Below are 14,531 nucleotides of genomic sequence, written 5' to 3' on the forward strand. Positions count from 1 at the left end.
GTTTGATAGCATTTAGCATTTTCAAATTATTTATAATGGAAATGGACTCTCTGCATTATGCTGCATTACAGTGGACTTTAGAGATATTTATAGTAGTGCTGGATACATACTTTTGTTGTTGATGTTGTACTTTGAATCCTTGCACAGTGGTAGGTACGTACACCAGTTATGAGCTGTGGTTTACATTTTAATAGTGGGTGCCGGCCGATATCTCTACACTGTGTTATATCACCAGTAGTACAGTAGTACTTTTTGCTGCAGGCAATCAGTATGGCTGAAAGCTTAGACCTAAAGCAGTTTCATTATAAGATTGGTGAAGATAAAAATTATTTGACATTTTTAAAAGTGAAACTAATAGTACTGGAACATGTAATGATGAACTTAAAGATATGGAAGAATGCTTTAAAATTTTTACAGACTGTTCTATGAAGGTTAGATTTAATGGGGGTCTATATTACATCATCGAACGCTTAAATAAGCGAATGATGATTAATCGACCCCATGTAAGTGAAAGATTACAATGTTGGAATCCCAGAACAGCGATTTTTTTCCAAGGGAAAAAAATTGCTGTTCCAAATAACAAAAAAAACTTTTAAAACAGTACATAAAGTGGGGGGCTTTGCCCCCACACCCCCTTACTTAAATATACCAACTCCGAGATCGCACTACAGTGCTGAAAACGGCAAAGTAATGGAAGCAGCCAAACAAATTCTTTCCCAGGGAAAGAATTCACTTACAAGCCACTTCGCTATTTTGCCTTTTCGTTCTTTTACGGTCGATCGACGCATTCGACAGAATGCGTCTTCGATCATGTAATAGGAACCCGATCAAATGTTTGGCATATTAAATTGCTAAAACTCTACATATACGCTGACATTGCACTCAGAGGTTTACGGGTATATGTTGAACCTGGGGTAGGTACAGATGATGAACAATTAATTTCTAAATGGCAGAAAGTGCAGGCTGTAGCTTCCCAGATGTTTCTGGAATTATTGGTTGAATTTTATGACAGACAACTATTAACATTAACAGAATAGCTTTCTACTAGTCAAGAAAACATACAAACATATGTGCATAATAGTGATTTACAGAAATAACATGAAAGGTTTACCAAGGAAATGAATGATTTTAAGGCAGAACTAAATGGCCGAAATTTAAAGAAATGTAATCGTGACCTCAATGATTGTAGAAATAATGCCATGTGTACTTGGAAGGCCAAGAAACGTGTTATCCGATTTTCAGACCAACAGAAAAAAAAAATAGACCTAAAAGAAAGAGAGTCCGTTTCATATTAAGATAGAATCTAAACAACACCAACACTGAATCCAGTGCATCTGATTTTTTCTTCCAACATTTTGGATAAGGAGGGTGAGATGATGAACAGTTTTGAAGTATCACCAGTGTATAAATGGTCAAGAGCCCCTTTAGAAGAGCTGGTAGAAAACATAACAGAAGAAAGGAAGTGATATTCAGAGGCAACCTGAAGAAACAGTATAGGACAACAATGACATTATATCTGAAGACCAATTAGTTGTTAAATTAACATCCACCATTTTATCCAAACATGAAGAAGTGTTAAAGACTTGGGTTTTGTTCCTGCATTTTTTGTCTGTCAGTATTCTATTGTGATAGATTTGAAAAGGCTTTGTCGTAATCTAAATCTTAATTTTTTTTTTTACAGTTAAAGGGATATTCGTGATGTCTATAGTGAAACATTTAAGTTCAGAAAGTCTTCATTTCAGCCTCCATATCATCTGGCAGTTCATATGTTTGAACAGCGTGTGATGCGGGACTGTCACATAAGTCAGAACCACATTTTTAAAAATTGATCTTATAATTTAAATAAGTTACAGAAGGTTACTCTGAATAATTTGAAAAAGAATGAAAATGCGGTAGTAAAAGCATATAAGGGGGATGCAGTTCTTTAGGATTCTAATGATTATGATAAGGAGGCGTTGAGACAATTGAATGATGTGTATTCTTATTTTAGATTGTCACAAAGGACATGATGATCCTAGACATCTTAATTTTTATATCTTGCCAAAGATTCATAAAAATATTAACAACCTTCCTGGCAAGCCTATTGTGTCTGGACAGGGGTCTATAATAGAACCGCTTTCTGTATATTTTGAGTTTAAATTAATTAAAGTCTTTGTTGAATTTGGTGCCAGCCCATATCAGAGATACAACATAGTTTTTAAAATTAGGTTCATAGGCTGGTACTAGGCTATCGGCCCTAGGGCCTATACAAGCCTAGCCATAACAATTCCCTGGCTATTTCTTCCCACACTATTTACTTCCCTGGACCCCTGTCTAGCAGGGCGACTGACGTGATCCCCGGGGTGAATTTCCTCTCTCCCAAAAATAAACATCCCTTGTAGGTTTTTGAACCCAGGACTCTGTATATTATAGTCACAGCAGTTAACCACTAAGCCATCACAACTGTGAATTGATGGAATATGTACAGGCTCTCGTAAATTCATTTATTTGTACTTTAGATGTTCAGTCCCTGTATATACTAGCATTCCACATGACAGTGGTATATGTGCTGTGAAAGTTTAGCTTGAGTTTTCTCAAGAGTTTACGGATGGTGAGATTGAGTTTTTGTTAAAATTATTGGTTCTCGAACATAATGATTTCTACTGTAAGAAAGACTGGGACTGCTATGGGTGCTATATTTGCCTCCATTTATTCGGATTTATTCATGTTTTAATATATAGAGTATAAGGTGATCTGTATGTCTGTATTGACAATAACCCTTTTAAAAATGGCTAAGTATGTAGTGACGTTATCTGGATGACTGTTGGTGTGTGTGGACAGATTATTTGGACTCTTGGCAACAGTTTGTGCAATATTTAAATGGCAATGAGTATCATATTAAGTTTTTGGCAGGATACATTAGCATTGATTTTTTTAGATGGCAGTGTAACTAAAATGAGGGATGCACGATGGTCACTAGTTTATACCGCAAACCTTTTACAAAAGATTCAGTATTGGAAGCTGACAATTGCCATCCTAGTCATGTGGTTAAAAATATATCAAAATCTCGTTTTTAAGACTTAGAAGCATCTATAATGATGATGTTACTTTTAATGTGGAAGACGCTAAGATGCAAAATAGAGTTTTAAGGCATGGTTACAACACCCTGGTAAAAAGAGCAGGAGACTTTGCCAGAATATAATCTAGGAATTTTCTTTGGAACAATGAGCACAGTAAGAGATGGAATAATTCTGATATTATAAGATGTATTACCTCGTATGGCTCTAATACATTTAAAATCACGGAAACAATTGAACAGAAGTGGCATATTCTAAAGACTGATACTTTTTTGAGCATATATTGGGTGTGCATTGTCCCTTTGGGTATAGAAGGGGTAAGAATATACAGTAGGTGAACATTTATCTCCGTTCAAAAGGGTCATTTTGGTGGATGTTGTGAAGACTGTGTGAAGGCTGCTAGCCTAGCCAGAAAGAATTTTGGAGATAATTCTGTCATCTGTAAATATTAATGTAGACCACAGGCTGTTGTCTTAAATGGTAAAAATAGTGTTACATGTGAAACTGGAAAATAATGCAACAACAGTGCACTCTACTGACCAAGTAAAGCATGTTGTGACCCTTTGATGTTAAAACTCCGAGCAAGTAAGTCTAGAGTGAGGCATCCTGCCTATTATTTTAAGGCCAGAGTTAATGGCCAGAATTTGCATGCATAAATGTCCTTTATTGTTCTGGTTTCTGCCCAGAGGTAAAGAATGTAATTGTAGTTTCTGTTAGCCAGGGAAGTGTGAAGAATGATGTAATGTGAACCAGGAATGTGATTTTAAAAACAGAGAGAATCAGAGAACATTAAGCATTTTTGTCTTGACCATCCAACTCACCAGCACTGTCTTGCTCTATATGTAAGTTTATCTTAGATTTGTGCTTTCTCTTGGAAATAACTAGAAACTAGAAAGATTAGACTAAGTGTTTTTCTGTGATGTCAGAACTGTACTACTGAATTATTTTAAGTATTTCTCTGTGATCTCTGAACTCTTGACTAGCACTGTGTAGTAAAAAGTATTGTCTTGTGTTTTGACTATGTGTTATTAAATATTTTTAAACCCTTTCAAATGTGGCTGTTTTTGTAGAGATAATTTAAGCTCTTTAGAGTGCTTGCATGCCTTTGGTAAAATTGTACAGATCCACTCCAATAGCTTTAGACCTGGGCTGTACTACTAATTGGATAATAATATTGCACAGTAATAATTGGACACCCTTTTAAGGGCCTTTGAGTAGCTGATAAATATTAGTGGGTGGTGGCAGCTGATACTACCGTATAGTCTGGTAAAACAGGGCAGAGCTGGAGAACCTGTGCCATCATTTCCCAGGAGTGTCTGTGTGGTTGTATAAACTCTTCTCAATATGTGTGTGTGTGTGTGTGTCAGCTACCTGGTTAGACAGAGAGGGTGCTGGAGGTATTAGCTTGCCCACTAGGCTGAGATCTGGACCCTATAGCTGTGCCAGTGGGGAGTCTTATTGGGGACCTGGAGAGTGAGGGAGCGACCAGCCCCAGACTGACTGTGTTCTCTGTGTGCTCTTAAGGGAAATTGCACTTTACTGTGTATATTTTTTATCCTTTCCTCCTATATGAGATGCCCCTCACTGGTGTTAGTGGTGAGGATTGAGGATCCTTGATTGCTGGGCCAGGGTATGGACATCATCAAAGATGTGAATATATCTAAGGGTGGTACTTTTTTGGCATTTGTTCAGATTGTAAGAATGTCTCAAAAGTGAGTCTTTTACTTCTGTGAATACTATCAAAGTTTCTGAAATTCATTCTCTCATTACTTGTAGCACTGAGTAGGTGATTTATATGGCTGTATGCCAGTGGTGGAGCCTTTTATGTAGTCAGACATCTAGGCCCTTTAAGCACAGCATTGCCCTTCATGTCAGTGATATGAATTGCAGACAAGTTAGAAGTGCTTTGTATAAACATAGCCTGTAGCATCAAGGTACCCATTTTATATTTGTGGGTATTGACAAATTACTGGGTGAAAATTGTCTGATTTTGGTAAACGTAACATTTTGGATCAAAAAGAGAGTTTATGGATTGTTAATTTAGGAGCTCTGTTTAAACCAGGACTTAATGAACATGTTTAATTTTTAATGTGTTTTTGTACTTCAGGGAGTTCTGTCGCTTTTTGAATTCTGATGTTCTTCCTTGTTCACTTTGCATTTAAGCACCATCATTGTGTTCCTTGTCATGCAATGATGACACCAGTGTGGTGAAACCGGTCTGCTGTTTTGTTTCTTTCTTCAGCAGCACTGAATATTGCTCTTTTGAAGTTTGTTTGATGCACGCTGGTTTAAAATGTAACCATTTGGTATAAGGATGTCATTTTAATGTATTTTGCGCACTGGTGAGATTGAAACTGAGAAATTTAAAAGGAAGCTTCTGGATACATTATTTTATGTTGAAAACAGTAAGTGCTCTGAAGACTGTTTACATTTATTGGGAAGTTTAAAAGGAAGTTTTTGGCTACATTTTTTCATGCAGATTTTCTTAGTATTTTGAGATTATTTATAATGGAAATGGATTTTCTTTGCATTATGCTGCATTACAGCAGACATTAGAGATATTTATACTAGTGTTGGATACATCTTTTTGTTGTTGGTGTTGTACTTTGAATCCTTGCACAGTAGTAGGTACGTGCACTACTTATGAGTTGTGGTGTATATACACACACATGTATACGCATGTATGTATATATACATATACACAGTGGGCCAGATTCAGTAAAGCCTACACTAAGTGTACACTGGTCTGAGTGAACAGACAACACAGACATAACTCGCACCTTCTTTCTCCTAATTTTAGTTTTCCTATCGATATTCTTGCAGCTTTAAATAATGACAGGGATTGATAAAGGTTACCACAAAGTGTAAACTATATGCACACTTTATGTAATCTTTCTAAATGACTAGAAAGCACAAAAAAATGTGATAAGAATTTTATTGAATGCATATCGTGCACACTTAGTATAGGCTTTATTGAATCCAGCCCAGTGACTTGTGGGTTGTTAGATCCAATTGGTTCTGACCTCAGCACCGATCCAGACTTGTCAGTTCCAGAGCTCTGACTCCTCCGTTATCTATAATACTGTAGGTTGAACAACAAATATTCAGGTCTTGTTTGTCACTCAAACTATTTGGATGTGCAGAGAGCTGTCTACAACTTTGCAAAAGTTTTCATGAGTTATACTGCTCTCCTACCATGAGGGTTTTTTTTTTTTTTTTTATAACTTTCACTAAATCATTTTTCTTCTGTATTGCTATAGTAGTTTAAAAAAATTCTATTTTATATATATATATATATATATATATATATATATATATATGGATATATGGATTCACTTCTTAATGTCGAAATACCAAAATCCCGATGTTCAGAATATTGAATTCAGAACCTCGAGATCTTGGAATCTTGAAATTATGACCCCCCCCAAAAGCAGTCAATACATCACCAAACATTTTTGCAGGGGGGCAAGCCCCCCTGCACCCCCCACACCACCTATGACTTAAATATACCAACTCAGAGACTACACTAGAGCGAGGAAAAGGGAAATCTCCCCTTCCCCGCTGTATGTCGATCTCCATTCAGGATTTCAAAGTTTTAAAACTTCGATCATATGATCTTTGATTATATGAATTTCAAAGTTTTAGGCTTCAAAATTCTGTAGGGGACCCATCTATGGGTCTACGTTATTTATGCGAAAGCGTAAATCCGCAAATACATATGGATAGAACCATATGCATCGAAAGTGCAAGCCGTCGAAAACTGTAAACGGAAATCTCCGTAGGTGGAGATTTCAGTTTACCTCGATGTAGTGCGATCTCAGACTTGGTATATTTAAGTAGCAGGGGGTGTGAGGGGTTTAGGTGGGCTTGCCCCCCTGCCTACATCTTTTTTTTTCTGTGTATTTTTTCTTTATTAACTTTCGAACGTTTTAAGAGTTCGATGCATATGTGTCGATCTTTATGCATTCGAACTTTTGAACATTCGAGTTAATAAAGTAGACATATATATATATATATATATATATATATATATATTTATATATATATATATATATATATATATATATATATATATATATATATATATATGTTCCAGTTAAGTGATCGAAGTTTCAGAACTTCGAACTTCATATGGCCGAAACCATTTGATCGAAGTTTTAAAACTCCTAACTCTTAAACGGAGATCTGCATACAGAGCGAAACTGGAATATTCCATTTTCCTCACTGTAGTGCGATCTCGGAGTTGGTATATATTAGTAGCGAGGGGAGTAGGGGGTGCACGGGAGCTTGCCCTCCTGCATGAATGTGTTTTAAATTTTTTTTTTTGAATGTCCAAAGTTACAACACTTGATCATATGGTCCCGTCCATATGAGATTCAAAGTTTTGTAATTTATATATATATATATATATATATATATATATATATATATATATATATATATATATAATAGCAGCTAGTTGTGTTGTTATACTGTAGATTGCACTAATAGCATTTTACCTTTATTATAACTTTTGTGCTTATAGATAGTTTAGTGTGTGCTGTATTTTTCTAGTGACTCCTGTCCCTTTTTGAATCTTAACATGTCAGAAGTGTCAGGCTTCAAAAAATTTTCAGATTGTGGGCACAAGTTGCCCCTCATGATCCACACAGAAAGTGTGTCTATTGTGTTGGTGTGACTCACGTAAACATAGGATATCAATGTTGTGCAGCCTTCAGTGCCAGGATTCTTTAGTCATGATGGGATAAATTAGTTCTTAAGGGGATCCTTCCAACTCAGACAGGAGCTACCCTTTTATCTTTTCCTTCTACCTCTTTCAGCAAAGGATAAAACTAAGACAAAATCTCACGTCCAGGAAAAAGGAAAGGAAAGAAGCAAATCTGCATTGAAACCTTTAAAAAAGAGATCACTGGAACCAACCATGTCTGTCAGTCCTGACCCTAAAATTCCAAGAAGGACAGAACCGGCACCCCCCCCCCCCCCAGCCCCATACTCCTTCTCCAAGGGCTCTTTTTCACCAAATCCAGTGACATCAAAACTTTTTTTTCTTCCACACTTCAAGAAAAGAGATACTCCTGACCCTCGTCGGTAGCATCATCCTCTCCGTCATCTAGAAGCTTTACAGAGATGGACATTGACAGGATGATAATGACATTTTTCACAGCTACAGCTTAAGGTTATCTTGGCACCTTCCCTTGGGAAGGTGCAGACTGTTAGCCATCTTAACCCTCCATGCAAGAATCCACACCGATCCAACCTTTGGCTTCAGGTTCATCAAAACTGATTGAAATCATAGTTCCTTCATCAGCACTGGAGTTCCTGACATCTTTGACTCTGTCTATATCCCAATCTCTCTTGATGCTGATACGATCAGATTGAGATGAAACTCTGAACCAAGCTTCGGGGAAAAGATGCAGTGGTGAGGTTCTCAGAGTCATCTCTTCCCTTCAGGGCCTTGGCTTTAGATAGCTGGGGACCAAGATCTGCTTTGGGACCGAGGTTTGTTGGTGCTGAGGTTTGCTTTTCCTCTTCGGAGTGCAGGAAATCATTGGCGCAGGTAGCAGCCTCAGCTTTTGAAGCTTTTGAAAGGGTTTTGGCATCCTCCAAAGGTAAGGTAGCTATTGCTATTTTGGTTCCACCTAAACCCCATCTGCAGTCTGCTGCTTCTCCTCTACATCCAGTCATACAGGGACAGGCAGTACCAAAAGCTTTTGAGGAAATCTTCCTTGTCAGTTCCGCAACCGATTCTGACCCTTCTTGTTGAACCCCAGAAGGTGTATCTGGAAGAAGGCAATGTAAGCTGAAACGTCTAGACTCATCACCTGAGTCCTTCATGCTGACTTAGAGGAAGGAGAGGGCTTCCCTCGCTTCCTCTTTGAAGATGTCTTCCACCTGTTGACTCCTTTATTGACCAAATGGATCAACCAGCATAGAAGGACCCCATTGTGGTAGAGCCCATTCCAAAGATAGCCACTCACATATTGTCTGTTCCAACTGATAGGAAGCACTGGAGTAAGGGTCTACCTTTAGATGCTATGGTGTGGTGACAGCAGCCACTAGGAAAGAGCTATTAGAGGAAAGTTCTTCTGTTCATCTCCTAATATAGAGTCTATGGTGATGGAAAGATATGGAAAGCAGACTTGCGTGTCTGCGACTTTTACCCTTCAATCCCTGAACTGTCTTGCTTACCCTAAAAGATTCCAGAGAGACTTGATAAAGGAGATCACCAAGTCACTCTCAGGGTAATGCAGGCCGCCACCCAAAACCACCAGCGAAATTGAGCCTACATCTCAAGTCTTATCAGTACAGTGGACACAATCCATCCACCCTCTACATGCAAAGATCAGAATTACACAGGTATGCAGAAACCACATCTCACGGTGGCTAACCTCCCCATTGGTGACCAACAGCCGTCCTTTCCAGACAGATCATCTTACAGCAGCAGTGATCATGAATGCATCCCACCTAGGGTGAGGAGCTTTTCGAGGGCACATGGTTGAAAACAGAGACCAGACATAACATCACATCTTGGTTCTCAGATAACATTACTACAGAAACAACCATCTGAGGGGATGTCAGCATAAATTGCCATCACTTTAAAACAGACTCCTCTTGTCTTTATGGTTTCGCACAGGTCATCTCAACTCCAACCCACCTAAATAAACTCTCAAACTCGCACTCGGTTATCAACTGGATACTAGTATCTCATCCCAATAAATACCATAAACCTGAATCACTGATTCTCTTAGTGGCCATGCCCCTATCCGAATACTTAGATACGCCTCCCATACTACTAGCACTAACAAATATAAAACTTTCTGTAATCTGACCAACTTCAACCCAGAATACTTAAATACCCTCCTATCCTCCATTAACTGGTCTTCACTCTTTTCACTGCCTCTTAATGATGCTGTCCTACACCTCACCTTTCTTAAATATTCTCAATACTCATGCCCCACTTCGAACAACAAGAGTTAAATCTCATAGCACCCCTTGGCTTACCAACACCACTTGTTCCTCTATCCATGTCAGAGATCTTGCGTGGAAAAAATGGACCAAATCAAAATCTCCTTCAGCCTTACAAAAATATAAAGAACTTAGAAACAAAACTAAAAAAATTATAGTATGTGATAAAAGAAACTTCTACTCACACTCCACCTCTAATCACAATAGTAACCCTAGGGACTTCTGGAAGTCAATTAGCCACATATTATATCCAGGTAACCCACCATCTCCTAACCCTGATCCTAACCTTTCTCCTACTGAAATAGCCACCCAGTTCAATTCCTTTTTCATCAACACCATCAGTAAATTACTGCCTTCTAGCTCCAGAACTCTTCCTAACTCCACCCTTGCTTCTGATTCGTCTAGCCCCCCAATCCCCCAAAAAACACTTTCTCTTCAACCTGTATCAACTGCCTGTATCAAAAAAACTTCTTCAGAACCTAAAGCCATGCTCTCCATCTGCTGGCAACTTGCCACCATACTTCCTAAAAACAGCTGCATGTTCCATTGCGTACCCCATACCTATTCTGATAAATTGCTCACTGTCTGAATTTACTGTTCCAGCTATCTGGAAAAAATTCTATACTATCCCTATCCATAAAGGAGGAACCTCTACAGAAATTTCCAGTTTTAGGCCTATAGCTATTCTCTCTCCACTCTCATAAATCATGGAAAAATGTGTCCATACACAGTTATTACACCACCTATTACTAGAAAACCTTTTAACCGCTACTCAGCATGGTTTGTGCCGAACCATAGTACTTCCACCACTCTCATTGCTTTTACCAATTCAGTTGCCCAGTCCAGAGACAGTAACAAGCTTGTCTCTTGCCAATTCCTGGACTTATCCAAGGCATTTGATAGTGTCTCTCATCTTTTGCTCACTTCTAAACTAACAGAACTTAATCTGTCCCCATCCACTATCTCTTGGTTCAGCAGCTGCCTGTCCAGTAGGCAACAATCTGTTAGATGGCTTTCTACACTGTCCCCTCCTCTGCCATTCACCACAGGTGTGCCCCAAGGCTCCATCTCAGGACCTCTTCTATTCAACATTTTTACTAACAATCTTTATAAATCCTGCCCCAACTCAACTCTCATCCAATATGCGGATGATTCTACAGTCATCACCTCATCTGATTATTTCTCAGACCTGCTTTCCAAAACCCAGCAAACTTTCACAAATATTGAGACCTGACTAACCAATATCCAGCTAATACTCAGTGCTAAGAAAACTAAATTACTTCTATTTCTGCCTAAATCACACTCTCATAACACCTCAGCCTTCTCTGTCACTTTGTTAGACAACACCACCATCAGTGTTGAATCCCATACCAAACTACTAGGAGTCATAACTGATGATAAACTAAAGTTCGACCTTCATATAAATTACTGTATCAAAAATAATAACCAAAAGCTTGCCTTACTGTACCATAATAAAAGATATCTCACACCAGAGGCAAGATGGTTACTCTCTCTTGCTTATATCTTATCTTATCTCTTCTATGTCTCCGAAGTCTTCACTAACCTACAGGCAGCAGTACTGAATAAGATATCACAAAATAGCTAGATTCACCAACACTCAGCCTAAATCCCATCACTGCCTGGCCTTGAAAACACTAAACTGGCTTGAGTTCCCCAAATCAACTTCATTTCTCTCAACTTAATATTATCCACTCCATCCTCTACAAACCCTCCTTCTGCCCTAACATTTCCAACATCTTAAATTGCTACCTCCCAACCAGAAAACTTAGAAGCACCAACCAAAACCTCTTTGACATCTATAAACCTAAAAAATCACTTGGTGAAACCCTCTACAGTTATCTTCCCTCTATCCACTGGAATAAGCTACCTTTAACAATCAGCTCTATTACACAGTGCCTCCCATTTAAAATCACCCTAAAAGTCCACTTTACAAATACCTGGACTTGCTCCTGTACACAACCACCGTGAACTTAATTACCTGACCCTCTTTGCATACACCCTCTTTTCAATTTGTATGAAATTCTCGCTGCAGAACTCTAACTCCTAATACCTTTTTCACTCAATTTCTCCACTACTCATATTTACCTCACTCCCTTCTTTTCCCACTTAGCTTACTCCCCTTTCTCAGATTTCACTTGATTCTACTACTACTCTCCTCTCTTATTTACAAATTTAAAAAAAAATCTCTAATTTTCCCTCTTATCTATAGCCATACTTTTTTCTCTTATTTACAAATTTAAAAAAAAAATCTCTAATGTTCCCTCTTTTATCCATAGCCATACTTTTTCTATCTCCTGCTCTATCAACTTCCCCTCTGCTTCTAATTACTGATGTACATGCTTTTGCCTGTAAGAACTAAGATTTTTGATATACAGTACGTCTTTACTCTTTTCTTAAACTGTGAGTTAATTGTCATTACTTCCCCTCTGTATGGTGAAACCCTTATATATTGGAGATATATGAAAGACTTTTGGTTTTATTGCCTTTTTTTTGTAAATGACACCTTTAAACTCTCATGTTACAATTGTGAATCCAAGCATTATAATGCATGTTTATATTACCTCATGCACACTGTATTGTTTGTAAACATTTTTATCGTATATGTAATAATTTGTGGAGCTTTTCTCCCTGGGTCTCTGCTGAAAAAGGGCACAAGCTCAGTCAGACATTCCCGGTCAACAAATGTCAAATAAATAAATAAATATCTTGGAGATGAGGATTGAGGTTCTAGCATTGCAGGCATTTCAGGACCTACTCACCAAGGATGTGATATCCATTCAGAGAGACAACATGACTGTTGTATGGTACATCATTAAACAAGGAGGAACCCATTCTTACCCTCTTTCTTGGGAAGCCATGAGGGTTTGGCAGAGGGTGATGTTTTTACAACACTTTCAGAATGCAATGCACATACTGGGGGTCACCGAAGAACTTGCTGACAAATTTAGCAAAACACTTCTAATACCTCATGAGTGGTCCTTCAACCCTGCTATGGCACAAACATTTTTCAGCCGCTGGAGCCAGCCTGTCTGCTGTGTCTTTTCCTCCTAGCTGAACAACAAATGCAACAGGTACTTTGCCCTGTTTTCTCCACAGGGAGGGTCACTTTGGGATGCTCTGGTCCACAGTTGGCTCCCAGGGCTCTTGTATGCCTTTTCCTCACTACCTCTAATGAGCAAGATCATACAGAAAGCCACAAAGTGTAAGGCCAAAGTTTTCCTTATTGCACCCTTTTGGCCCAACAGACTCAGTTGCCTTTCCTGTGGCCTCTTCTAGTATATCCACCATGGATGCTGGATTAATATCCAGATCTCCTGTCACATCCCTCTGGACTGCCTCCTTTAGCTCACATGTCCATGAGGTTAACCGCATAGTACCTCCAATTTTAACCTTAGCCAAAATGCCAGGCTTACTTCTAAAGTATTTCACATTCTGTCTCCTTCTCAGAAATCATCTACTAGTAAAATTTAATACAGCAAATGGAGTGGGAGGGTTGGCATAATAGGGTACTTACCTCTGAGACACAAGATATAGGTTTGATTCTCACCTTTGAGGGAAATTGCCCCGGCTTAAAATGGCCCACAAGGGCAGCTAGCCTAGTACTTGCCTATGAATGAATTGCTATAAACACTATTCAGAGCGGCCAGTGTATATACTTACTTATGAAAAGAGTTTTTCAATTTGGGCTTGTTTTAAAGGATTAGATCCTTATTTTTAGTACCAATGCTATCTATACTTGTATTTCTGTCTGATCTCCTTAACAAAGGCTCCAGTTATGCAGACATCAAGATTCAGTTGGTGGCTATTTCCACTTCCTATGTTGGTGTTAATGATATGTTCATTGCATCCCTTTAAGATCTCAGAAGCATTCCTTAAGGACACGTTTTTATTAAGACTACCCATTAGGGACCCAGCACCTCCATGGGACATTACTATTCTCTTACAAGCCCTCACACAGCCTCCTTTTGAGCCTGCTAATAAGGTGGACTTAAAATTTCTATCTTGGAAAACTATTTTTCTACTCATAGTAACATCAGCCAGGTGAACTTCAGAATTACAAGCCCTTTAATCAAAACCCCATATCTGTTTTTTTTTTTTTTTTCACAAGGACAGGGCTTCCCTCAGAACTAATACATCCTTTATCTCTAAGGTGGCATTCAGTACTAACTTAAACTAAACTCTACATCTCTCAGTATTTTTCCCAAGGTACTCAACAAAGGAGAATGCCTCCTTCATTTATTGGATGTTCATAGGCAACTTAGATTCTATATTCACAGGGCAAAGGATTTCAGGAAAGATGACCAGTTATTTATTTCCTTTGCTAGGCCAAAATTAGGAAAGGCAATTTCTAAAGTAACCCTATCTAGATGGCTTTCAGATTGTATTTCCTTTGTATACTAAAGAAAAAAACTGCCTTTAGCATGTAAACCTAAGGCCCATTCAGTGAGAGCAAGTTTCTACTACTTCAGTCTTCAGTAGAGGATTATC

The 14,531-nt window shown here is 38.4% G+C and overlaps 1 protein-coding gene across 3 annotated transcripts in view; it reads left to right on the forward strand.

The window, feature by feature from the left end:
- DZIP1 (DAZ interacting zinc finger protein 1) overlaps positions 1-14,531 on the forward strand; it is a 1,252,063-nt gene that overhangs the window by 944,290 nt on the left and 293,242 nt on the right. The gene's annotated exons all lie outside the window — the stretch shown is intronic.

The sequence above is a fragment of the Protopterus annectens genome, chromosome 5.part1 (assembly GCF_019279795.1).
Source record: "Protopterus annectens isolate FY-2018-M chromosome 5.part1, PAN1.0, whole genome shotgun sequence".
Taxonomy (NCBI): domain Eukaryota; kingdom Metazoa; phylum Chordata; order Ceratodontiformes; family Protopteridae; genus Protopterus; species Protopterus annectens.